At 36.2% G+C, this 27,932-nt stretch overlaps 1 protein-coding gene across 1 annotated transcript in view; it reads right to left on the reverse strand.

Annotated features, from left to right (window-relative positions):
* Pak5 (p21 (RAC1) activated kinase 5) overlaps nucleotides 1–27,932 on the reverse strand; it is a 290,034-nt gene that overhangs the window by 161,866 nt on the left and 100,236 nt on the right. Inside the window, exon 2 of the mRNA XM_048811304.1 lies at nucleotides 2,280–2,427. The gene's annotated coding sequence lies outside the window, so the exon portion shown is untranslated. The remainder of the gene's footprint in view (nucleotides 1–2,279; nucleotides 2,428–27,932) is intronic.

A 27,932-nucleotide genomic window follows, 5' to 3' on the forward strand; every position in this document is an offset into this window, starting at 1 on the left:
GTGCGAGACCGCGGCAGCTTTTTTTTTTTTTTTTTTTGGTAACTGTGTATTACTCCATTTAGCCTGCTTTTAGTTACTTGAACAGTAGGGTACATAACACTTCTCAGTAAGCTTGAGTCTTGGCTTCCCAAAGACCAAAGTATCACTGATATATCTTGATGGTTCAGGATCAGAAGAAGAAGTGCATCTTTTGTGATGGAGAAGGGACCCTGAGCCTAGCCTTGAAATCTCATATTTCTCTGATATTGGCCTGTGTTTGATATCTCCTATTGTATCCCATCTAATACAGCTTTACATATGTATACCTTGTGGAATTGCATGAGTCTTCAATTATCCAACACTATTTAATTGCTTCACTGAGGTTATTTCCTATTAATTAAGGTCTTCTGAGAGGGATCTGGGGTGGAGAAAGGAAGGATTCCTATAACATCTAATTTGAGAACCATTTCAAATAGTTATGAGAGTTGGAAAGCAGTACTCTGTACTTTGTTCAGATCTTAAAATATGATTCAGTTAGGTTATCATGAATAACTCTTCTGAACACAGACCTCCATGCTCCAACAATGGCTGATGGCTTCTTGCACACTTGGACCCCTATATTCCTTATCCTCCCACCTCCCTTGTGAGCTTTGCATAGGGGTACATACTCCAGGACATGAAACATTAATTGTTGACTATGTTAGTTTCTCTGGAAAATTTTGCTTAAATTTATTTGTTCTTCTCCTTCTAAGATACCAATTTTAAGTTGTATTTAGCTTTTACTTCAATGTACCATCAAGGAATATAAAAAAATAGGTATAAAAGTTTTAGTCTTGAAGTCATGCTTGACTGATCTAAGCATCTAGTCCTTAAAAATTCATATGCTTCTTATCTAGAAGGGCACCTTTCATACAGGATATCTCTCAGTGGTTTGAGAAACAATATTCTCCCAAATTCAGGAGCCATGTAAGAAGCAGGAGAGGAGCCTCAAATATATCTGGAGGGCTCAAGCATCTGAATGTTACAAGATAACCCACCTGAAATGTGAAATTTCAGGGCAGAATTTTATTTGCTTTCACAATTTAATGTCAACACATTCTAAGTTTCAGAAACAGGTCACAGACATATACACCATAAAGAGTTTGTTCAATAAATAACTGTTTATTGTATATTAAAAAGGGCCAGTATAGTCTACACAAGGAAATAAGAATTATATGTGGAGATTCATAAAGAGCACTGGTGGTCATCTATGCTCTGGAATATATCCGAAATATATTTTAAATTCATCCATATTCAAAGACATTTTCCTAAGCCAACACACCAGAATCTCTTACCTGGGTGAATGTACCCTGTTTCCCACTACTGAAAACCCAATGCCTATTAGTTAGCTATAGTAAAGCAGAATGCCCTTTTAAAAATATATAGCTTGAATGGCCCTTATCCAAAAATGATTGAGACCAGAAGTATTTCAGATTTCAGATTTGGGTGTTTTTTGTTTGTTTATTTGTTTGTTTGTTATTGTTGTTGTTCTGTTTTTTGCAGATTTTGGACTTTGCAAAGACTTCACTGGTTGAGAAAACCAAATCTGAAAATCCCAAACTCAAAATGCTTCAAGTTGGTGTTCAAAAACTTTGGGATTTTGAATCATTTCAGACTTTTAGTTTTTGGATTAAGATAATTGCCCCATGTAAATTCTTCTACTTCTCTGCTAATATGTCTCTTCTGTGACTTCTGTCTTCATTGAAATAAAATGAAGACAATTTTCCACATCTAAAAGACTCTCCACATTCATCTCCTACACCATGCTTCTCCAAATCCCTTCTCTTCAAGCCATAGAGGCTGACTTTCTAAGCCTTGACAGTATCCACCTGGATCCCACTTGGTGGTATATGAATAATGCTATCTTCAAACACTTACTCAGGTGGCTCTTATCCATCATTCAGTCCTTATCTTAAATTCTCTGGGGAGGTTCTCTGACACCCAAACTAAAGTAGCCCCTTATCACCCTTTATCTCATTAGCCTGTTTATCATGTTCATAAACATAATCAATGCCTGCCAGTTTCCTTTCCATATGTTTACATAAATACCTCTTCCCCTAAAAGGCAATTCATTCAAAGCTACATCTTCGCATTTTTTAGCTCACTATCATATTATAAGTCAATAAAACAGTCTGCAGCATGCAGAAGTGGACCATGGAGTATTTGTTGAATAAATAACTGCACTAGTTTGCCTTTTTTAGTATTGTATAATTTAAAATAAAATTTAAAAGGCCAAAACCACAATGCAACTTATTCCCCACCTTTTGTACGATGGCTGTAGATGGATTAGAGACTACAGAGGTGTGCAGCTATTTCTGTTCTGTGACTTTTCGTTGGAATTCTTCAGTCTTCATTTTTCTTCTGTGTTCATTTTGGCAAGAGGCAGAAGCATTTCACCACAGTGTATTTCTGTGAAAACAAGGTACCAACATGACTCAGAAACCCACCAACATTATGTTCTATTTAAAAATAAATAAATACCTTAAAATATTTCTTAAACATAAATATATCCTTTACTATCTCCTACACGTGTATATCCTTTTTTACTGTTTATATATATTTTTAGGCATGCAATTATAAATCTACATATTATTACCTGGATACCCCCAGGTAGTGTTAGACTCCTCTTAGCACCTTGCCTACATCTGTACTACTGCACTTTCTCTACTCTATGCAATAATTACATTATGAATCCATCTTTACAATAGATGGGGACAGGAATTGTAGTTTTGGTCCCTTAATCTCTGGATTTATATTGGCAATATAACTAATTTTCATTATGTGAAGTACTTATGTTCTACAAAGTCATCACAAACACTGCATTAGCAGATACTGAACAACTGCCCCCCAAGGAAACATAGGGTACATAGTTTTCTGCAAATCTCTTGCCTCAAACTTTTGTCAATCAATTAATGCATAACCTTGTTTTATTTGAATTTCTGCTGAAAATGCTTTATTTACTATGTATTGTTGATTCTTCACCACCGAATTAACATCCAACAGCCTTGTTAACTCATGCCTGGATACAGTTTATCTAATGTGCATTTCTCCATAGGGCACATGATAGCCTTCTAAGCCTAAAATCACCAAATTAGGATTTCAGTAATGGCTTGACACAAAATACAAAATCTTGAAAAATATTGAAAGGTGAATTTGTAAATACTAATAATGAGGATCAACTATATACACACTGGCTCAAAGCTTAATGTAGATCTTACAAGTTCTTAACCTTGCTTATGGTTCATCACAATACTGACAAATGAGCAAACCATAAATACTATATACATAGGGCAGGGAAGTATTAAATACAGACTTCGTATTTTTCATGAAGGTTTTAGAAAGTAAAAGCAGTTATTCTTTCCTATCCTGTTGATAGGATAGTTCCAGAGCCCAGGAGCTAAAATAAATAAAAAGAAAACTAATTAGATGCATCTTAACTTGTACTTTATTAGTACCATTATACACCAATTGTATTTTCTATACAACTGATCATTTTTAAATTTCATTTTCTAAAATTAGTATTACTTAAAATTTTCTATTTGCACTGAAAGTAACTAGATCCATCAAAAAAAAAAAATCAAACACCATAACTTTATTTCAATATGTGCCAGATCACCACTAAAACTCTCCTCTCAAATTTCTCCTTAAACCTGTCACTAAGAAAACTTTATCTGATAAAGCCATATCTCCATTTCCGAGTTAAAAAGAGCAATCTGAGTGTTCAGTAGGCTGTGTTCTGAAAACTCTAAACTTGTGATTAATGTACATTTTAATAGGATGCGCTGATGCCAATTAAAATTAATATTTGCATTTACAACCTTCAAAAGGCAGGGGTTGGGCCCGGGGTTGTGGCTCAGTGGTAGAGTGCTTGCCTCACATGTGTGAGGCACTGGGTTTGATTTTCAGCACTGCATATAAATAAATGAATAAAATAAAGGTCCACCAACAATTAAAAAAGATACTGAACAACTGCCCAAAGGGTTTGGCTTTGGTATCAACAGACTGGCTCCACCTTTTATTAACTATGCTATCAGAGATGATGCATTAGTTCCTGGGATTATTGATTCATCTGAAAAAATAGAGACAAGTGCCATTTTGTAGAACATAGAGTGATCTTCAGGGTAATATGAAAATGGCCTATGCAGAATTACTAACTGGCCAATAGTGAATACTAAAGTAGGTTAGCTCATGCTGTGTGACAAATCAACCCAGACATTTTTAAAATTCTTTTTTAAAAAAATTTAATCTGTTTTAATTAATTATACATGACAGTAGAATGCATTTATGCACTTTGATATATCATACACAGATGGGATATAATTTCTCACTTTTCTGAGTGTACATGTTGCAAAATCATATTGGTCATGTAGTCACATATATACCTACAGTAATAATGTCTGTTTCATTCTACTATCTTTCCTATCCCTAATACCCCTCCTTTTCCCTCCCATCACACTTCCTTCTACCTAATCTAAGGAAATGCTATTCTTCCTAGTACCCCCTGCCTTATCGTGAATTAGCATCCACATATTAGAGAAAACATGTTTTAGTCATTGAATTTAGCATTTGTTGCCAAAGAGCAATAACCTGCCACTTGAGAATAATATTTTTTGGGGGGAATGTCCTAGATCATTCATAATTTGACTTATGTGTAGAAGCCTCTCTATGATTTTGATATGTGTGTATTATTTAGATAGAGATGCACCCACCACTAAGACATAACTGAGTTTCACATAAGTTCCATTCTGTGCATTTTATTTTCATAGATTCTCTTCAATATTTGGTGTGTAGACCATCATTTATGGTATTAAAAAATATAATACTGCATTAAAAATGGAACCTGACTCTGAAATATGAATACATTGTTGAGCTCACTGGTGAATTACTACAAACTTTAGAATTCTACTTTGTGTACAGCAGAACAAAGATTTGTCATCAACAATACTAGACCAAACAGTCATAGTCCCTGCATGTTTTTTTGCTCAGGTATGATAATTACTATATTTTTAAGTCATTATTCAGCCCTTATGGGGACACATTTTAAGGTGGTTCAGAGGCACCATGACATAGATGGGTCCTATCAGCCCTGCCATATGATAAGGTTGGTGGAATTATTCCCCCTTTCATCCACTTCCTGCGGTGCTCAGAGATGCAAATTTGTGAACTGTAGGTTTGAGATGTAGTCTGTGCCATTATATGAGAAAAACAGGGCTTTAATCTTCCTTTTCTCAGAAAGGGGACTTGATCTTGGCCTCATTAATATTGAGTTCTGGTCAAGTGAACTCCAATGTGTTATGAAGTCATGAAAGATGCTAAATTCCATCAGGTCAAAGTTTTCTAATAACTCAGAGGCATTGGGTGGTACAAAAAGAAAAAGAACTGATTGTACAGAGAAAGCTAACACCTTTGTAAACTTATTTTTTATAAGGATAAAACATTTCCAAAAAAAATTAATATGGATGATCATACTTGAAAAGATGTCTTCACCAACTGTGCCATTTTCCAAGAGATTTTTCTCTGTGTCTACCCTAGAGCATGGATCCTTTTTGACTTTCTGCTAGCTGCTACACTCATCTAGTAGGTGAGCTCCAAATACACAAAAGGGTTCCATTCCCAGGTTTGACAGTGTAAAAACCAAACAGAAAACAAGCTGGCAGAGATAGTTTAATATAAACCTTCTTAGAAGATTTGAAAACAACATCACATTTGTTTCCCGCTACTCATGTGCCCCCCTGTGATCTTTGTCTCTATATACAATAAAATATTTATAACCAGAGCTTCCCGTCCTTTCCCCTTTCCTTGCTGTTAGAATAAGGCACATTTCTTCCATGGAAGAAAGCAACATAAACACAACACTAAAATGTTGAATAAATAACTCTGGGGGAATTGAAACCCTAATCCACTCAAAAATGGATTTTCTTTCATTCAAAGCAAGATAACTGTGACATATGGGACTGGATTTTTGCAGTAATTATTCAGGCACTTGTCAAATACGGTGAATCCTCTCCAGGGAACTTCTCAGCTCCCTCAGAACTATATGCTGTTTTTGGATTTCCTCAAATACAGATTGAGCACTATTTTCTTTTTCTATTCAGGTAATAGAGTTCGGTTTCCAAAAACATTTTGTACCTTTTCCTAGAGGAAAAGTCTGGCCTCCGTTTATGAGAATTTCCCCTGAGACAATGGAGTGTTGGTACTTTTCGGGCTGTGGATTATAATATTCTCATGTAAACGATCTTTTCATCTGACAGAGCAGTTTGTAATGTGTTAGCTTTTATTTTCAGAGTAACTACTCTTTATACTGAAAAACAAAGTGAGCAATTAAGTCTGGATATGCTGGTTTTCTGGTCCAATAGAAAAAGCATTTAAGGTTGTGATTTGCTAAATGCGCCAGGTATCTATAAATAGTTGATGTATACATTTAATTGACTAAATTATTCTGAATCTAGACTTCCTCAACTTAATCTCAAGGCAAAGACAGAATATGCCCATGCAATTTTCAGAGGATTAAATGAGATTAGGTATGTGTACAATGATCAGAAATTTTATACACCATGAGGTCTATAGAAATTATTTTTAATTGTGAAGTGTTTGAGTTATTCAGAAATTAACTTGAATTTAATCTGATACAGAAAACACAGAAAGACAACTGCTGAAAATCCCATGTCAAAGTCAAACCTGAAGACAGTGTCTCTGGATTCTATAACCTCCATTTTCACAGACATGCACTTGTCCCAGCTGATCCTGCTGGGCTTATATATTTCCTGTGACACAGGACAAAATAGAATCACAGTGGTAAAAGAGGTGAAAAAAGAGAGAATATGCATGGAGAAAAAGGGGCTGGCCTGGAGTCCATTTTCACAATCACTTCCTCTCCCTAAAATAGGGTTTCTTAACTGAGGGTTTTAACTGCCAATCCTGGGGCTTATTTAGATGCAACTCAAATCTTCTTTGAATTTGGAGGGAAGAGAAAATTACATCTTTATGTTCATTAGGGTTTAACAGGCAACAAACCCCAGTAATATTAGAAGGACCTGTCACCAAAAAAACATGACTTTTCATACTACATTAATAGTTGCTGCAGACGTGTTGAAATGCCATTCAAGCTCTGAATGTACACCAGTCACTAGATCTGCCATCAGATCTTGCACTAGGAAACCAAGAAATATATATGTTACCATGTCATAAAATTATTTCATTTGATATTTTATAACTGTTTTCAATTTAATTGGTTTCCTTCATAACTAGAGGCATTTTATCTTATACATTTTAAAACATCACATTGTAGTTGTGGTCAGACAGTAATTCCACTTCTAAGTATTTACCTGAAAGAACTGAAAATAGGTACACAAATAAATACTTAAACATGAGTGTTCACAGAGGCACTATTGCTAACAGCCAAACCGTGGAAACAAGACAAATATCCATTAATGGATGAATGGATAAATAAAATGTGGCATATTAATATAATAAAACATTTTTAGCCAAGAAAAGGAATGGAGTACTTATACATGCTACAATGTGGATAAACCTCAAAAACATTATGTTAAGTGTAGTCAGGTACAAGAAGTCACAAATTGTGTGATTCCACTTAAATGTAATATCCAGAGTGGGTAAAAATATAGCAACAGAAAGCAGATTGTTGGTTAACAAGGACCTGGGGCACAGCAGAATGAGGAATAACCACTCCACAGGTATAAGTTTTCATTTTGGAGGGAAGGATGTGTTTTGGAATTAGCTATAATTAGTGGTTGCACAACCTTACAAATGCATTAAATGTTACTGAATTATTTACTTTAAAATAGTTTATTGCATGTCACGTGAAGTTCATTTCAATTAACTAACCAAGAAACCTTATGTTAAAATCTGTTTCCTATCTTCCTGAGACTGCAAAGAAGTCCATGTTTTGGCAAAGATAATCCCCCACCCATCATGACAGAGTTTCCTCTTACCTTGATCCAGTCACCTGGGTTAGACATTATTCAACAGCTATCCAGATTTGTCTAGAACATCACAGTACCCATGAGGCTGAAGTTAATAGGGAGAAAATATTTAGCCCATGAGCACAAAGCTTGCTGTCAGAACATGCATACTTTTCTATATTTCTAGTGTACCTATAGAGATGGTCTAGAAAGTATAGCATTGATGAGACACTGCTAAAGATGGTATTTAGCTAACAAAGCACACTAAGTATTGTAAATTAACAGAAGCAAAGTTTTAGTAATCTCTGCTATCGATTCTTCTACCTACCATGGAGTCTTCTTGGGAATATCATCATTTTAGGTATAATTTTTATAGGACTTTATTCTACTTTTTTAGGTTATTGTTTTCTTGTTCAAATATATGTTATAGTATTTAGTAGTAGCATGCAATGAAGAAAAAATGATCAGGAATGAAAGTGACAGGTAATTATTAAAGAAAGAGGTCAAGAATACAAGTAAGGATGGAGTGTGGCTCAATGGCAGAGGGCTTGCCTAAAAGCCTTACACAAAGCCCTGGGTTTGATCCACAGCATAAAAAAAAAAGAAAAAGAAAAAACGTGAGAGAGAGAGGAGAGATGAGAAGAGAGAAGGGGGTAGAGAGAAAGAGGAAGGGGAGAAAGAGATAAAAGACAGAAAGGAAAAGAAAAGAAAGGTAAAGAGAGAGAAGATACCCAAGAGGTTTGGGGAGAAACCTAACCTAAAGAAAGTAAGTACATGGGCATGTTAACCAGCATGGTTGACAATAATCCAGGCTGCAGAGGTAAATGTACAAATGTCCTGAAGCCTGTGTACCTTTAGTAGAATCAGTGAGAAAAGAGGAATATTAAAAAATGAGGTAGAGTAAGTTGCTAATGACCAGATTCTGGAAGGACTGATAGGCAAATTCTAAAGATTCAGGATTTTATTTTAAGTCTGATGAGGATGCATTTGGAGAGCTTTGAACATAAGGCACACGATCTAATTTGTATATTGAAAGTATTCCTTGGGGTGCTGGCAACTCTCAGGAGGGCTATGTAGAAAGCAGGGATATTGGTTACAAGGCTGGTTAGGTTGTATAGGTGAAGCCAGATGGCAGCTTACATATGGTGGAAGTGGGGACAATGAGAAGTGGTCCAATTGTAGGTACCCTCTGAAAATATAGATGACTCATTGAAGGGTGGGTTGTGAGGTGGGAGAGAAGGCATTTGGATCTATATAGTGGGTGGATATTAGTGCTAAGTACTGAGCTGGGAGGCAGCTAGAGTAGAGAGTTCAATATACTGATTGGGAAAACCCAGGTTTCCAATTGGACACTGTGAGATTACAAAAACAAACAAACAAACAAAATCCCAATTCTCCATCTGCCAATGCATGTGTGCTTTTTACCCTGTAACTGTAGGTTGCTTCCTCTGATTAGAGGGTCAGCCATCTGGCTTGATTTGGCCAATGGGACATTACCAATTGCCCTGTGTTTTCAAGCGCTTAAACATTTTGTATGGTTCCTGTACGTCTCGTGTCATCATGAAAACATGGCCAGGCTAACAGATACAGAATGTGAGTCATAAGAACAGAAACTGTGTGGCTCTGGTTACCCCAACCAAAGCCATCATGGGTCAGGGAAGAGTACTTTGATGTGAAGGTGCAAACCCAGTGAAATCAGCAGAGGCATATTGATAACCCACCACATTTAACCTAAGATACATGAGCAAGCCCAGCCTCGGTCAGCTAAACCTGGAAGAGTTGTAAGCTAAATAAATGTGTGGCTGCTTGTTGTGCATTTTGACGGCAATAGAAACCTAGTACACAATGTTCCCTCTTTACCCAAATAAGAAAAATGCAGTGACATTTCACGTAGGCCAATCCTAAAGGCTGTTGGTGACAGAACACAGCTTTCAACCTCTGGTTGCTTACATGTTACAAATAAAATGAAGTAGTAGACTAGTAACAGAAACTGAATCATAAATCAATGAATGAATCACAAAATCCAGGTTTCCCTAATTGCATAGGTTCATTCCATGAAAGGCCGACATAAAAAAAAATTATCATTTTAGGAGGTTTATTCAAGTTTTTGGTATTGAAGTATGATATTTTCAAGGATTATTATCAAATTTGTACAACTTTTCTTAAGCTTAAGACTTCAGGGCATTGCAGGTTTTCTTTGAATTTCCATCACTCAGCTACTCATTTGCAATTCATGAACTTGTTGACCCATTTATACACAACTGGTTTTATTGTGAGAAGGGGTACTGGGGATTGAACTTGGGGCACTTGACCATTGAGCCACATCCCCAGCTCTATTTGGTATTTTATTTAGAGACAGGGTCTCACTGAGTTGCTTAGCACCTCACTAAGTTGCTGAAGCTGGCTTTGAACTTGCGATCCTTCTGCCTCAGCTTCCTGAGCTGCTGGGATTACAAGTGTAAACCACCATACCCAGCCTGGCATCTTGATTTCAAACTTCTTAGCCTTCAGAACTGTGAGACATAAATTTCTGTTTATAAATTGTAGTCTCAGATATTTTTATTATAGGATAACACACAGATTTAAGAACTAGGTATGCCTTTACTACTGGAGTGCCGTTGATTTTAGGCTTTCTCAGTGGACAGCGTCAGGAAATATTCATATACATTATTTGTTCTTTGTAGATATTCATGGCAGTAGAGTGCATTTTGACATATTAAACACATGGAGTATAATTTACTATTCTTGTGGTTTTACCTGATGTGGAGTTACACTAGTGGTGTATTCAGGTATGAACATAGGAAAGTTATATATGATTCATTTTGCTGTCTTTCCTACTCTCATCCCCCTTCCATTCCCTTCATTCCCTTTTGTCTAATCCAAAGTAATTCTCTCCACCACCACCACTACCCCCTGTTTATTGTGTCTTAGAGAGAACATTTGGCCTTTGAGTTTCACTTAGCATGATAATATCCAGTTCCATCCATTTACTGGCAAATACCATAATTTCATTGTTCTTTATGGCTGAGTAATATTCCATTGTGTATATATCATATATATTACTCTTATATACACATAGATTTTATTTGTATATGACCTAAATCTAATAACAAGCCACCAGACTAGTCTAAATTGGGGGACACTTTACACAAAATGATGTTGAAAGTACAAAGTTCATGAAGAAGAATAATGAACAATTATCTTGGATTGTAGGAGACATGACAATAAGTGCAATTTATGATCTTAGATCCTAAACAGAAAAAGAATAATTATGGGGAAACTGATGAACTCAGAGTCAAGCACTGAGATATGTATATGCTATATATCTCAAAATAATTAGAAATTGATAGCAGGAGATAGCAAACTACATCCCCTGGTCATATCTTTGTTTTTTTCATTAATAACCAGTTTTTGTTCAGCTTTATTGGGACACAAACACCCTTATTTGTTTATATACTGGCCATAACTACCTTTTCATTACAAAATGAGCATAGTTAATTATCAGTAACAGAAACCTAAACAGGCTGGTGGACCAATGGTACAGAATAGAGGACACAGAAACCAATCCACAAAACTACAACTATCTTATATTTGATAAAGGGGCTAAAAGCATGCAATGGAGGAAGGATAGCATCTTCAACAAATGGTGCTGGGAAAACTGGAAATCCATATGCAACAAAATGAAACTGAATCCCTTTCTCTCACCATGCACAAAAGTTAATTCAAAATGGATCAAGGAGCTTGATATCAAATCAGAGACACGCCGTCTGATAGAAGAAAAAGATGGCCACGATCTACATACTGTGGGGTCGAGCTCCAAATTCCTCAATAGGACACCCATAGCACAAAAGTTAATAACTAGAATCAACAAATGGGACTTACTCAAACTAAAAAGTTTTTTCTCAGCAAAAGAAACAATAAGAGAGGTAAATAGAGAGCCTACATCCTGGGAACAAATCTTTACTCCTCACACTTCAGATAGAGCCCTAATATCCAGAGTATACAAAGAACTCAAAAAATTAGACAATAAGAGAACAAACAACCCAATCAACAAATGGGCCAAGGACCTGAACAGACACTTCTCAAAGGAGGACATACAATCAATCAACAAGTACATGAAAAAATGCTCACCATCTCTAGCAGTCAGAGAAATGCAAATCAAAACCACCCTAAGATACCATCTCACTCCAGTAAGATTGGCAGCCATTAGGAAGTCAAACAACAACAAGTGCTGGCGAGGATGTGGGGAAAAAGGGTACACTTGTACATTGCTGGTGGGACTGCAGATTGGTGCAGCCAATTTGGAAAGCAGTATGGAGATTTCTTGGAAAGCTGGGAATGGAGCCACCATTTGACCCAGCTATTCCCCTTCTCGGTCTATTCCCTAAAGACCTAAAAAGAGCATGCTACAGGGACACTGCTACATCGATGTTCATAGCAGCACAATTCACAATAGCAAGACTGTGGAACCAACCTAGATGCCCTTCAATAGACGAATGGATAAAAAAAATGTGGCATTTATACACAATGGAGTATTACTCTGCATTAAAAAATGACAAAATCATAGAATTTACAGGGAAATGGATGGCATTAGAGCAGATTATGCTAAGTGAAGCTAGCCAATCCCTAAAAAACAAATGCCAAATGTCTTCTTTGATATAAGGAGAGTAACTAAGAACAGAGTAGGGTCGAAGAGCATGAGAAGAAGATCAACATTAAACAGGGATGAGAGGTGGGAGGGAAAGGGAGAGAGAAGGGAAATTGCATGGAAATGGAAGGAGACCCTCAGAGTTATACAAAAGTACATACAAGAGGAAGTGAGGGGAAAGGGAAAAATAATACAAGGGGGACAAATGAATGTCAGTAGAGGGGGCAGAGAGAGAAGAGGGGAGGGGAGGGGAGGGGAGGGGGGATAGTAGAGGATAGGAAAGGCAGCAGAACACAACAGACACTAGTATGGCAATATGTAAATCAATGGATGTGTAACTGATGTGATTCTGCAATCTGTATATGGGGTAAAAATGGGAGCTCATAACCCACTTGAATCAAAGTGTGAAATATGATATATCAAGAACTATGTAATGTTTTGAACAGCCAACAATAAAAAATTAAAAAAAAAAAAAGAAGTCGATTGGAATAGACAAATGGAAATGAAGAGAAGAGACAGAAGACGGTAATAGAAAGGACAGTAGAATTAATTAGACATAACTTTCCTAGCTTTGTATTTGAATATATGGCCAGGGTAACTCTGATCATGTACAACCATAAGAATAGGCTCCTCATTATAATAAGCTGTACTCTGTGTATGTATAATATGACAAAATGCACTCTACTCTCATGTATATCTAAAAAGAACAAATAAAAAATTACTATAAAGACTACAAAAAAAAAAAGAAATATTCTATGCCAGAGAATAATGAGAGACTATGTGGGGTGGTACCCATTTGTCCTAACTGAGGACATCTGAAAACACCCATAGTTCCAGTAGTCAGGACCCCAAATATATGAGAGAATGCAGTCAATATCAAAAGAGCTATTTACTCAACAAAACACAAGACCAGAAAATTCTCCCAGTTGACTTATAGACTCATGAGCAATAGTAAACCCCTTTTGTCTTATGATGCTGCATTGGGTAGTGGACTTCTATGGTAGTAGTCTGCTATGCAGTGATAGTGGACTGGTAAAGAACCTGTATCTCTCATAACCTGAAATTTCTTGCCAAAGTCATTTTTTTTATAAGAGAGATTTATTGATAATCTGTCTTCTTTGTCAGCAAAAAGATATCTCAAGAGATACATGATACGTATGTATTGTCTACTTTTCCACAATTTCTACTCATCCACATTTTGTATTTATGTCACCTGCTTTGCTCCTACAGCACTGGACTGTGTGACTTCTGCTCTACAGTCACATTTTGTGGAAAAGGGGAAGTTTCACTTTGTATTTTAAGGCTTGTTTAAACTTGATTTTTTTTAAGAGACCACATTAGAGGAAAAATCATACGTTTTGCAAACTCAGATACCATACCTAAACATCTGAGCTGGAGGCCAGTAGCTCAGGACAGCAGTGGAAATACATGTGGGGAGCCACAGAAATAACTGAAATGGTTTTCTTAGAATATTTTCTGCTTATTAAGTTCATGCCTGCCTCTCTATATTGCCAAGTGCTTCTGGAAGTTCAGTGAAATCTCTTTGGAGATGAATCATTTCTCTTAGTAAAGAACAGTGTAAATCTAGTTTCAAACAAAGAGAAATCAAAATCCAGACTACCATTTCCTTTAACATACATATAAAGGCTGTATTTCAAGAAAATTAGAAGTTTCCAAAAAATGCTAAATTGCATTCTTCTAAAAATAACCCTGAAATGCATATGTAAAATAGTTGTAGTTCTGTATGTAACATATATAACTATATATAATTGTATATACTATATACAATACATATAACATGTATAACTACTATATATAGTTGTATGTATAAAACCATATGTAATATGTAACAATATACAGTAGTGCTAATTTAAAATAATAAATCTAATGAGTTTTAAAATATATATGTGCCAGACTATAAATTAAAATATATAAGAGCAATTAAAGGTTTAGATCTTTAATAAAAAGTGGTATGGCTTGATTTAATCCTTCCATATTCACTATTTTTTAAACAAAATGGCAGCTTTTATCAATAAAACTACCATGACAAAAGAATATTTCCACTTATTAGTGGTATTGTACTGGTGTATTTTCAGAAAACAAAACTTTAATAGGGACGCTTCTCTTATGGAGACATCTTTTATCACAATGCTTTTATTAGTGTGTTATAGTTATGCGTGATAGGCAGGTTCACTTTGGCATAATCATACATGCATGGAATTTATTTGCTCCATTTCAGTCCCTAGTGCCTACTCTTTCCTACCCTTCCTCCCACCCCATTCCCCTTCATCTATTGGTCTTCCTTCTATTTATTTCTCTCATACGTGGAAGTGAGAGTAAAGTAAGGGGGAAAGGTAGGGTCTGTCAGATCTCATAAGAATAGAGGGAAGATCAGTGGAATAGAAGATGATTGAGGAGGAAAGGGATAGGAAAGGGGGGGCGCAGAAATAAGTTTGACAAAATTACACCATGTATAAGTATACCAAAATGAATTCCACATCTATAACCATAAAATATCAATTAAAAATGAAAATAAATAGATGGGAAATTTCCACTTTTTAACAATACTTCAGTGGCACAAGAAACTTAAGAATTTCAAGCCCATGCTTTGAATTTGGATATTTATCATTTCATTCTGCATCACAAACCTTCAACAAAAAGAAAAAATATGTGCATGTAAGTGCTGAAGATGTTTTGTAAAAAGTAAAATCCTTGACAAGAGTCTAGAGAAGATGTGATGATGTAAGTGGGTTCTGACATGCCATGCTGAATCCCATAGGCTGATGCACAAACGCACACACTGAATTGCAGAACCAGCTACCACTGTTAGCCCAAGCAGTGATTTTATGTTTCATCAGCTCTTTGTTGCTGATCTCAAAATTTCATCAGCTGCCTTGCTGTGCTAACCTTTTGTATATTAAATTATATTATGTTATGTCTATTATTACCTGTTCTTCAATGAAAAATGACTGGGATTTGTGTACATTAATGCTCAATAGGAAATGCTATTCAAAAACAAAACCGAAAGGTCAGAAGAGGGAAAATTCCTGCACTGCTATATATAACAACTAAGAGAGGTCCAGTGGATGCTGACATGTGTTAGAAAGCTTGGGTAGACACTACTTTACCAAAGCTTTCTGTTTTATGTAAGCACTAGGGGCTTCATTAGCCAACAATTTTTGGCAAAACGTATTTCCTAGGTGAAGAAACAAGCTCTAAAATAGCCCTGTCTAATAAACATATAACATGAATGACAAATGTGAATCACAAAGTTTTAAATTTTCAATAGCTGCGTTAAAGGGGAGAAAATTAATTTTAATAATATGCTTTAGTCAATCCAATAAAACTAAAATATAATTTCAACAATATTGATGACATACTTTCATTCCTTTTTTTCAGAACAGGTCTTTGAAATCCAGTGTATGTTCAATGCTTACAGAATATCTCTCTTTGGAGTTGCCATATTTTAAGTTTTCAACAGCCACAGGTGGTTAGGGGCTTCCACATTGGGCACTGTAAGTCTAGAATAACTCTGTGACTTACTGTATTGACTTGAAGATCTTAGGAATGATAGTAATAAGAGATAAAAAGAATGGATTTCAAATTGTAACAGTTTAATAAATTTTCCAAGAAAAATTTGATAGAAATTATAGAGTAATGCAAAATCTGATGCCAACCAGTTGGGTTTTTCATTTAGCTTTTAAATAAGTCTGTTTTGTAATAGATACTTTGAAGTGTAGAATATATTACTCGAAACTGGCTCATTTGTAACTCAAATATTTTACATAGAGGAATGTTTGTAGCTATAATGGAATACCAGAATAAATCCATTAAGTTATAAATATTCCAAATAAAAAACACATTTATTTATATTATGTAAAATGGATAATAAAATATATTTTATGAAGTCTAAAGTGAATATGAAATGTTAAAAAATTAGTAGCACAATTTTATAATAATCCTCCAATGCCATTATTAAGTCTTTAGAATGGAATTCATTTACATTAAAGATTGACATACAAGGATTTTCTCCAGGGTCAAATGAACTCATTAAAATGATCTATAGATGCATTATATCAAATAGAATGTATGGAGGTCATGTTGCATTTTAATAAGCTATAAAACCTCTAGATAAAAATTATAGCTGTGCGGAAAATGCAAAATATATATTTCTTCTGTAAGTTTTTCTATGTAACATAAAAAATTTAAACAGGTTATGTACTCTAACATCAATAAAACATTGTAAGCATTTAGGCAGCCAAATAACTGATAACTCAGTAATGCTTGTTTGGAGTGTTTCTTAGAGTAGATTTTTATTTGCACTCCAAATACAAATTACAAAATAAATAATTTGTACCAAATGTAAATGGACAAAGTCATACATCTAAAACTGATTATAAAGTGTTGATGTGTTCACTGTAGACAAATTGGAAAAACCTGAAAGCACAAAGTAAAATAAAATAAATAAAATCACTCAGAATCCCAGTACTGAAGATACTGTGGCCATTCTAGTCTACATCCTTCTAAGATAAAATTAGCATGATTACCACTGCTAGGACTTTGTGATATAATAAACTCATATGGGTTCTCTTGGAGATCTAGTCCTCTAATAGATCCAGTAATTCCACTTGGAACACATGTGCCCACACACTTCCCCTCTCCTACACAGGGTTGTAGAGAGTTCAAGGACACTCCAATCTGGTGCTGGTCTGTCATGTCTTCTCTCCAGTCCTTTATTCCCTCTTACCCTATCCCCCTCAATCACACCTCCAACACCCACTCCCATATAATATTGAAAGACGTCCGTCTGCATGTGATTTCTTCCACTTAGCTCAATGGTTTGTAACTCTCTTATTTAAGGTGGAGGCTGAGGCATGAGGATCATAGGTTCAAAGCCAGGCTTATCACTTAGCAACTTAGTGAGACCTTGTCTCAAAATAAAAAGTAAAAAGGGCTGGGGATATGGCTCAGTGGTTAAGCACCCTGGGTTCACATCCTGGTATCAAAAAAAAAAAATGACGTGGAACTTTCATAGAGATATCAGTGGCCAACTTTGCTTATTTACAACCCCAGATCAGTAGAATAATCTGGAAGCAATGTCAGCATCTATCTCTTATTAATACTGTTGGTACTGGTTGATAAACACACATTTTGGTTGCATTTTACTGTACTCTAATTTGTGCCTGGAAGAACCTGCTTTCTCAGAAATAGATTCAACAATGAATATTTACCAAGAGCTTAAAAAGGGCAGATACTGGGCTAGGAACTGAAGAGTGAATCGTGCATGACTCAGACATGGTCTTTAGGCCTCACACAGGTAACAGTTTAGTAGGGAAGATAAGTTGTAATTAATTAAATAAATGAGTATAAAATTACACACAGAAAAATCATCAAGAAAACATAGCAATCCTAAATGTTTATATTGTCTAAAATTAAAGCTTCAAAATACATAAAAGCAGAAGCTAACAGAACTTCAGAGATAAAATAGACACATACACAATTATTATTGGGATTCAGTGCTATCTCAATAGTTGAATAAGTAGACAGAAAATAGTACTAATTTCATTACTAATCAATAATAAATAAAAGACAACTCAAAAAATGAGCCAACATTTAAAAAAAATCATGAACGGATACCTCATGAATATAGAACTGACAAGTACACAGGTAAAAATATGTTCAATATCATTAGTCATTAGAAAATTTTAAAGTGAAAACAATGTGGCACCACTATGCTCTTACTAACATTGCTATAATTAAGAAGGTTAACCACCCTAAGTATTCATAAGGATGTGGAGGAGCTCGAACTCTTGCACCTTCTTGGTGGGAATGCAAAGGCTATAAGCCCTTTGGAAAACAGCATGGCAGCTTTTTTAAATATTACATAAATGCCCACTGTATGATCAGGCCATTCCATGACCTGGTATTTACTCAAGAGAAATGAAAGCCGATGTTCATTCTTGACAACCACGTTCAAAGCAGCTTTATTTGCAACAGCCAACATCCAGAAACAACCCAAATGTCCATTAACAGGTGCATGTATAAAGAACCTGGGTATATCCAAATATAGAATATTGTGTCACAATAAAATGGAAGGAATTAGAGACATGCTACAACATATATGAAGGTCAGAATAATTATTCTGAGTGAAAGAAGCCAGACCAAAAAAGAAGAAGAAGGAGAGAGAGAGAGAGAGAGAGAACACATACTATATAATTTCATTTATTTATAACTGTAGGAAACACAATCCTAACATGGTGACAGAAATAGGATCAGTGGTTGTGTAGGGACAGAGATGCAGATAGATGGTAAGAGACATGGGAGGAAAAAATTCAAAAGACCACAAGAAAAATTTTGGGAGGGAGGGGTTTCATAGTTGTACATATTTGTAATCATGTATCAATTATACACTTTAAATATGGACTGTTATAATTTGAAAAAGCTTTGTTTTTTAAGAGTAAAGTTCAGTTCAGAGGTTGCACTAGCTGCAGCTCAAGTACTTGATAATGACATGGGGCTAATGGCTACTATATATCGTCAGAGCAAATATGAAACATTTCCATCACTGCAGAAAGTTCTTTTGGACAGCACTGTTCTAACTCCTCTGCCATATTTAATAAGTGAGTGATAAATTTAAAATGCATATAGGGATTACTCTTCCTCTTGCAAATGCCTCAGGTACTTTATCCATTATTTGTAATCCTCTGTAATGTATGCAAAGTCTCTCAAATAGCATGCTACAGCACACTGAAAAGTTTTTTTTTTTTCTACAGTCAAATCACTACAAGTCCTTTCTTTTCTTTAAAAAAAATAAATAAATCACAGTTTATGACTATTTTTAAGAGCTCATTGACTTCTCCCCTTGGCTAGAACAATATAAAGACTAAATATTCCAGGTTTATGAAATCATCTCCATATTTAATCTCTTCTGTGATAAAAAGATAAAAGGAAACTTGCATGCTTCATGCTTGCAAAATACATTACTAAGCTGCAACATCATACTAAAACTTCTAATATCATCCTTTGTATTTTATGTTAGTTGAGTTTTAAATTGCCAAAAACTCAGAAATAAGTAAACTCAATTATCTGCCCAAGAGGAAGTGTTTTTTTAAACTCATCCCACATGTTCTTTTGATTTTTAAAGCAGTCTTAGCCAAGAACTAAATGACATCAGTTTCTAACATGAACCTGTACCTCTTCCTCTACTCCAACTTAATTATAAGGGGTCTGATTAATGATATTTCTGATTGAGACTGAATAATCAATCCTTTATAAATAATCAAGAATCTTTCAAGCATAATCTGAGAGAACCTGACAAGTTTCCCTTTTACCTTTATATCACAGGAGAGATTAAATGTAGAGATAACTTTACAAACCTGGAATATTTAGTCTTATATGGTTCTAGACAAGGAGAGGCATCAATGACTACTTGGAAAATTATTTTAAATCGTGATTTTTTTTAAGGAAAGAAAATAAAAGACTTGAAGTGATTTTACTGCAGAAAGGGACCAACTGACAGAAGGGAAGGATTCTTTGTCCATAGAAGAATCTTAATATTATAAGAAAATGTTCAAAATAGAAGCATACCTTATCGCCATGACTCAACCTGGAATCGGTGAAGACAGAAATGAGGGTCAAAAGGCCTCGCTGACCTTGGATAGCTACCATGAAGACACAGGGCCAAGCCAACTGAAGTACGGACAGCTTTTGCTTTTGTCTACCTTTTGCTCACTTCAGTATCTCATGCCAACCAGAAGCTCAATTTGGCAGTTGTCCACATTTTTATTTGTAAAGAGAAAATAATTATTAAGAACCCTGGTACAAAACAATTTCCAAACATGGGGTCTATAGGGAAAAGAAATTAAAAGTGTACTTTGGTGGTAAAAATGTTGGAGCCACCACTGGACTTTATCAGCAAACACCTCAATTAAGCACTAATACCTTGGCAGGGATTAGGTGACTGTTGGTGGAGAACAAGGCCTCAGCATAACTGAAGGATTAGAAGAGGGCTGGCAGCAACCTGGGGGCTCTAAATACCAAGGGATTACTTGTGGAGGAGGGGGGGAAGGGCACATGGAAGACAAATTGAGATTCTTTTAAAAAATGACATGAAAGGATTTTATTTCAGGAGTGGGAAAAGAGGCCTAGCTCTATCCTTTTTTTATTTCAAACCTGCTAGGTAACTCTGATAGATTTAGAAATACCTCCATCATTCACCTCTCCCAAAACCATGTGACTTTGTAGTCACCCCCCCAAAGGTGAAGTACATTTCCCTACCCTACGTGACTTGCTTTGGCCTATGGACTGGATAATAGCCGCCTTCTCCAAGGCTACAACTTAAAAGACGTTTTGTACCTTTGCTCTACTGCTCTCACCTGAGAACATGATGACCTGGCTATCCTGCTGAAGGATGAGAGAGAAATGTTGCAGATTAGAATTATCCCAGTCTTCCTAGTTGAGGCCAATAGTCCAAAGTACAGATAAATGAGTGAATCAAGATAAGCCACGATCATAGGAGTTAATAATCAAGATCCACAGCTTTATGACAACAAGGTTTTGTGATTGTTATGGAGCATTGTTGTGGGAGTAGATAACTGATAACATTACTCACACTTTGAAATGCTCAAAAATAAAAGGGTTTAGATAGATGAGCTCTTAGCCTCAGCCTTCTGCAAAAGCCTTTCGAAAAATACAAAGTCTTGAGATGATCAATCAAAATCTTTTCCCTGCCACTTTGGATATATCTCTCACAGTCTACTACCCAACCCTACCCACCAATTGACCTCTAGTTACCCTCATTTATGCAAGATCCTTTGATGGACAATCATCGTCTACAAATTTTGTGTAATTTATCTTTCAAATTTTCTGCAAAGTTGAAAGATGGGAGTGATAAAATTAGGGCTCCATAATATCCAATAAGATGGCAAACTTGTTTTTATAAAGAAAAGAGGAAGAAAGGAAGCAAGGAAAGAAAGAAGAGACTGTGTTAAGGTTTGGATCTTAAAAAGTTCCCCAAAGGCCCATATGCTGAAGTCTTCGTTGTGATCTTGGGGTGCTACTGGGAAGTGGTGAAACCTATAGGCATGAAGCTTAGTGGTAGGAAGTTAGGTCATTATGGGTGTACCTTTAAGGGGATATTAGGGCCCAGGGCCCTCCCTTTCTTTGCTTCCTAGCTGCCATGAGCTAAACTGCTTTAATCCACCATGCACTTTGCACCACGATATTTTGCCTTACCACAAGCACACAGCAACAGGGTCAACCAACCATGGACTAAAACCTCCAAAACTGTGAATCAAAATAAGTCTTTTCTCTTTTTAAGTTGCTTAACTCAGGTATTTTGTCACAGTGATTGAAAGTTGACTAACACAGAATAACAATACAATACCGTAAGCAACTCTACACACTCCTTTAGGTCACCTTTCAGCCTAACATTTTTTCTTACCTCAACCAAACTCATTCAACCTCATCCACACAGTCCCTGAAGGAATTTGAATATGTCTGTCATCATTAGACATAAAACTTTCCGATTAAGCTCCTTGGAGGAATGGACTCTAGCCTACATATATTCTGTTGATTAAGAATGATGTGACTTTGGGCAAGTCGCTTGACTTCTCAGCCTCAATTTTCTCAACTATACATTGAAGATTAATACCTGCCTAGACTGCTTCAGAGAGAGATTCTGAGGAGAAAAGTGAGAGTATCTATAAATTGCTTTACATTCCCTAAGGTGCTTTAAAAATTGTTAGACGTTCTCATGAGGACAGTTGCTGAGGGCAAAGGCTTTTGTTATAGGAGTGATATGGCAACTGGTTAAGACTTGGGGGTCTCTTGAGACCTTGTGTGGAATCTTTGATATACCCACTTCTATAAGCAATACTAAGTAGGTTCCCAATGTCCAGCAGGGAAGAAAATCCTCCTTATTGCCTTCCTAAAAGAATTGACTTTGAAAAAATATCAGATTGATGTTGGAAGTAGTTACTCTGGGCTTCTGCCTTTTTGAGATCACTTTAAATCCTACCCTGGAAAGATATAAAGGGAGGTTGGAAAGCAGCGGTGGTCCCAGCACCAGCATATCTTCTTAAGGGACAGGGCATGGAAAACTGAGAACCGCGCAATGCATTCTCCAACCCTCACCACCCAAGGGCATTCAGATGCCACACAGAGTTGACCTTCTTAGAAAAGAGTCTAATAAGGATTTCCCCCCAACCACCCACATGTTACTGTGAATCTGTTCACAGCAAGGAAACTAATAGACAGATGGCACTGTAAATATCAGGTGCCAAGTGTACCCTGTTTCTTTCATGCAAAAGCCAAACAAAAAGTGAAAGAGAATCATCTGACTTTTATTATTGTCTCCATAACAAACTAAAGCAGTTTTGACCACAAATAAAAACATGAGTCTCATTATCCTACCCAAGTCACTCTCTTTCTCATTCATCAGATGGAAATGGGTTTTAATTGTTTTAATCTTGTGCACTAAATTCATCTAAATATCCTATAAATAAATTACACACACTGGTGATCATTTTCTTAGCCAAAGTCCCTAAGGCATCTTCAGAATTAGCAAATATACCAAGTTTTATTCAAACAGCAGACATTCCCCAAACACTTGCTGTTATACTAGTCTCCTTTTATTTCCGATATTTGCCTCAGACTTCTTTTGTAGAAAACACACACACACACACACACACACACACACCTACACACATACTCGTCTCAGAATGGACCTACTATCTAATGTGGTTTTCAAGATATATTTGCATATCTGGTCTCCAAAGGGCAAGGCTTCAAAAGTTCTACCAATAACTGGGCAGAGTCACAAATGAATATTCTCCATATTGGTCTAAAACATAATTCATATGTGGGGAGAAAAAAGGAATTAACAGTGGGTCTGGAACTTGGAATATCCCCAAAGAAGTGATGTTCACCTTGACAAGAACAAACCTCTTGGTAAACTATGCTGGGATTTATTAGAAGGAAGATGGCCTAGAAACTTCTAAGGTCTAAGCAGGTATTCCTGGCCTGCCTCCATTGCTTCACGCAATTAACCTGGAGTTTATGGATTTATCTGATACAACCTGCCAGTAAATAAACTTTACATAGGGCTCTCTGCCTGTGTGATTAAGAAAATATAAAAACTGAGAAGCTCTAAATCTGAATTGCTTTATTTGAACTAACTTGTATCACACTGGTAGGTAATGCTCATCAGTTACCCTAAACCAAGAAACACCCAGAGCAGAGAAACTGAGTTTTATGAAGCTGCATAAGAGTTTCAAGGACCATCCAAAGGCACATTTTGTGATGCCAAGATTGTGCTTACATTTTGCGCATATTCTTTGTTACTTAGTGGTTACTCCTGATATTGTATAAGGTGGAACAAAGATGTGCTGGACATAATACCAATTTCTCAAGACTAAGTAAAATTTTAAAGGGAAATGTCATAATTCCTTGAAGTCTGTGGCGGGCTGAAAAATGGCCCTTCAAACGATTTCTATGTCCTAATTCCAGGACTCTGTGAATACTACCTTATATGACAAACACTCTGCAAGTGTGAATAAGTTAGGGATCTTGAGATGGATTGATGAGACCCTAAATGTCACATGTATCCTAAAGATAGACAGATAGAGAATGCTTGTGCTAGATGGGGTGAGAGAATGACACAGCAGAGAAGACATGAAGAGAGATGTTTGAAGATGCTGTTCTTGAAGACTTAATGATGTGGCCATGAGCCAAGGAATACTGACAGTCACCAGAAGCTGGAACAGAACTCCTAAAATCTCCTGGAGCCTCTCCTATTGACCTTGCTGACACCTTAATTTCAGCCCACTGATAACAGTTGCAGACTTCCAGCTTCCAAACTGTGACAACAGACTTGTACTGCTCAAAGTCACCAAGTTTGTGGTAATTGGTTGCAGTAGTCATAGTAAATTAATCCAAGGCCTAAAGATGCCCTGAAACATTAGTTCATTAAATGGAAATAAAAGCCCAAGAAAGCAATATGACTTTTTCTGGAAAAAAAATAATTTATATCTAATAGTTCCTTACTCTGGCTCTTGATAGAAGAGCTAGTTCCTTTAAGCTTGTTAAAAGTAAGAACTTTTTGCATTACACTGGTATCCCCATCTCAAATGTGTAATGAGTAGGTAAATAACTAAAATATTAATAAGTGAACAGTATGGAAAAGAACATGTCAGCACTGGGTTACCTAGTGGATAGACAGGTGGATTACAGATTGAATAGAATATTGGCAGAACATTATGATTACTCTCTGATGAAAGGCAACATCACATTGAAACTTTACATTTGTATGTTCAGTGGGACTACCATCTTGAAAGACGGGCCACACTGGCTCAAGGTCATCCACACTGCAACTTCAGCCTGCCTCATTTTGCCTTTGGTATACTGGTTGGCACACCCACACCGCTTAGATTGGGCTCTTATTTGGTTTCCAAATCACTCTCAATTTCAAGCAGAGCTTTCCATACTACTGAGATTTGGTTCCTGTTCTGAGCAAATTCAGCTCATTTTGCTATGCTGAGAGGTCTCTTGGGGAATGAGCTATTATGGTATGAGCTGATGAAAAAGTTTTACTAGTAGGTGAACAGGAGGGTAGAAAAAAGGACAGTAGACAAGCACCTTGCCCTTTCCAAGTCTAATTTTCAGAGTATGTTCTACATGTGATTTGAAATGAAGTCATCACCAGTCAAAAGTAATGAGCACATACATTACAAAGCCAACCATAAGTAATACTAATTATCTGACATTTGGGCTTACTCATTCTTTTTCTTCTTTCAATTTCAGCAATTAATTGAAAGCTGTCAGTACTAAGTTATTTCTTATTAAATTGCCATCATTTAGTCAAAGGCTTAAAATGGTGCATTTATCTTTTTGTATGTCATTTTTCACTCTGAGTGACAATACATCAAAAAGCAATTTTCACTTTTAATGTGTAAAGTGCACTTGACACATAACATTGTTAGAAGATGGACTGCAACATGGATGACTCAGTTTCTTTGTGAGATGAGGAATCCCACAGGAAGGCAACAATTCTCTACAAGGTGTTCAACTGAGCAAACAACAGATGGTCAATTTATGTCTATAATTCATTTTGGATAATGGCTTACAAAGTGATCCAGTAATTTATTGGTGAAGTCATACAACATACCAGGTATACTACTTTCTTTTTCCTTTTTATTCATTGATTTTAGACTTCTGCCCTAATGCCTCTTTAATGGTCATGTGTCCATATGGATCTCTTGTTGAAATGTGGGTTCTGGCTGGAAGCCCTGGGGTCTGCATTTTAACAAGTTTGTGAAAATAGCATTGCTGGTATTTCATGGACTACTTTATAAATCATAAGACCTAAATTAATGAAGAACAGAAAAATGAGTCACCTTTGCTAAAATCCTCAAAATATGAAAAGAAAATTAAGAGGGAAAAAGGACAAGGAGGAGGAACATGAGGAAATAATCAATGAAGAACAAAAAGAAGAGAGGAATTGTGAGTCTAGGTTAATTAAATATGCCATTTTCTCACTAGTTGCTTTCCCAGCTTTTCCTGGTTGCCTTGAAATCAGTGATAAAGAAAGGGTCTGCATTGAACAGAAGCAAGTTTTTCAAATCACTCAGGACAAGCCCAACATTAATACAGGTTGAATATCCTTTTTCAAAAATGCTGGGGCCAGAAGTATTTCAGATTTTAGAGTTTTTTGGATTTGTAACATTTGCATAAACTGTACCAGTTGAGTATCCTTAATACAAAAATCTGCACTGTGAAATGCTCTAAACTTTGGGCATCATGTTGGCACTCTTAAATGTGACTAATGTGACCGAGGAACTTATTTTTAACTTTTACTAATTTAAATAATCACAGTGGTCTGGGGTTGCTATGTTGGACAGCATAGGCCCAGAACATTTCCAGCATCTCAAAGTTTCATAGGGGTCTTCCTATGTTGCTTAGGGTCTTGCTAAGTTGCTAAGGCTGGCTTTGAACCATGATCCTCCTGCCTCAGTCTCTAGAGCTGCTTGGATTACAGGCGTGTACCACTGGGCCCAGCTCCAAATTCATTTTGATCAAAACATAAGAGTGTTTTACCTTTTAGCACTGGTAATTTATTTGAATGAACAATGAGAGAACAATTAGGAAACAACCCCATACATATTCACATGAAATTCAATGTCTTCTTTTAGTGTTATTATTGGTTATCATTATCATCATTACTTTTGTCTATAACTTTCTAAATTCTCCCTTAGTGAGGGGTAAATAATATTATAAAAATCCATTGGAGCCACCACCTCATACATATATAAAAACTTGAGTTAAAATACAATTTTCAACTTATCCAGTATTCATTTAAAATATTGGGTCGACAGAGCTTTCTAATGGACTATAATTCTTAATTAAAACACCATGTCTGATATTCGAATACACACACTTGCTTTAGTCTTTTCCCTTTTATGAGGCTGACAATCTTGAAGACTTGGATTATCTTATGCATATTTGTAAATCTGACACAATCAAAAAAAAAGTGTATAGTATACAGCATCTGTCCAAGGTTAATCTATAGGAAGAAGAGTGTTAGAGAGTAAGTAGTAATGAGCAGTGAAATGTGAACCAATAACATAGCAGGCTCACAGGGTTCCTTCAAATTGCCTTTAATGAACAATTGAGTAACTTGTAGAACAACAGTTAGACTAATCCTGAGAATAGACAGGTGGAAACAAATGGAGCTAATTAAGAAATGCATCACGAAAGAAAGATCAATGGAGCTAATACTTGACAGAGTCTACTGAGATCATTGTAAAGTCAGGATTTATGGCCATAGGTTTCTCAATGTATTTCAGAAGGGAAATTTCATTAATTGAGCAGGCACACTAAAGTTTGTCAGGTCATTGACCCTAGCATCCACATTAACATAGAATTGACTTGTGGATGAAGCACCTAGGAGTAGGATGGTCACCACAACAGTTCTGGAAAGGACCAACTAGGGTCAAAAACTCCCTATCCAAGATGAAGTGATGAGGGCCACAGACAAGTCAAGATGGCGCCTGGCACTTTGCCAAGAGGAGTGGTTTGAGAAGTAAGGCCAGCAAGCCATTAAGATGATGGAGATTCCTTAATGACTGACTGCTGTGTCTAGATTATGTCAATTAAGTTAAGCTGTGTATAATTAAGATGATGAGGATTCCTTAATGACTGACTGCTGTATCTAGTTTATGTTAATTAAGTTAAGCTGTGTGTAATTAGTTAAGTATATATACCTCTGCTGTCCTGCAATAAAGTGGCTCCCGCTGTATCAACCTTCACAAGTTGCTTGTCACCCCCCACCCCCCACCCCCGCCCGG

The sequence above is a fragment of the Marmota marmota genome, unplaced genomic scaffold, assembly GCF_001458135.2.
Source record: "Marmota marmota marmota unplaced genomic scaffold, marMar, whole genome shotgun sequence".
Lineage (NCBI taxonomy): Eukaryota > Metazoa > Chordata > Mammalia > Rodentia > Sciuridae > Marmota > Marmota marmota.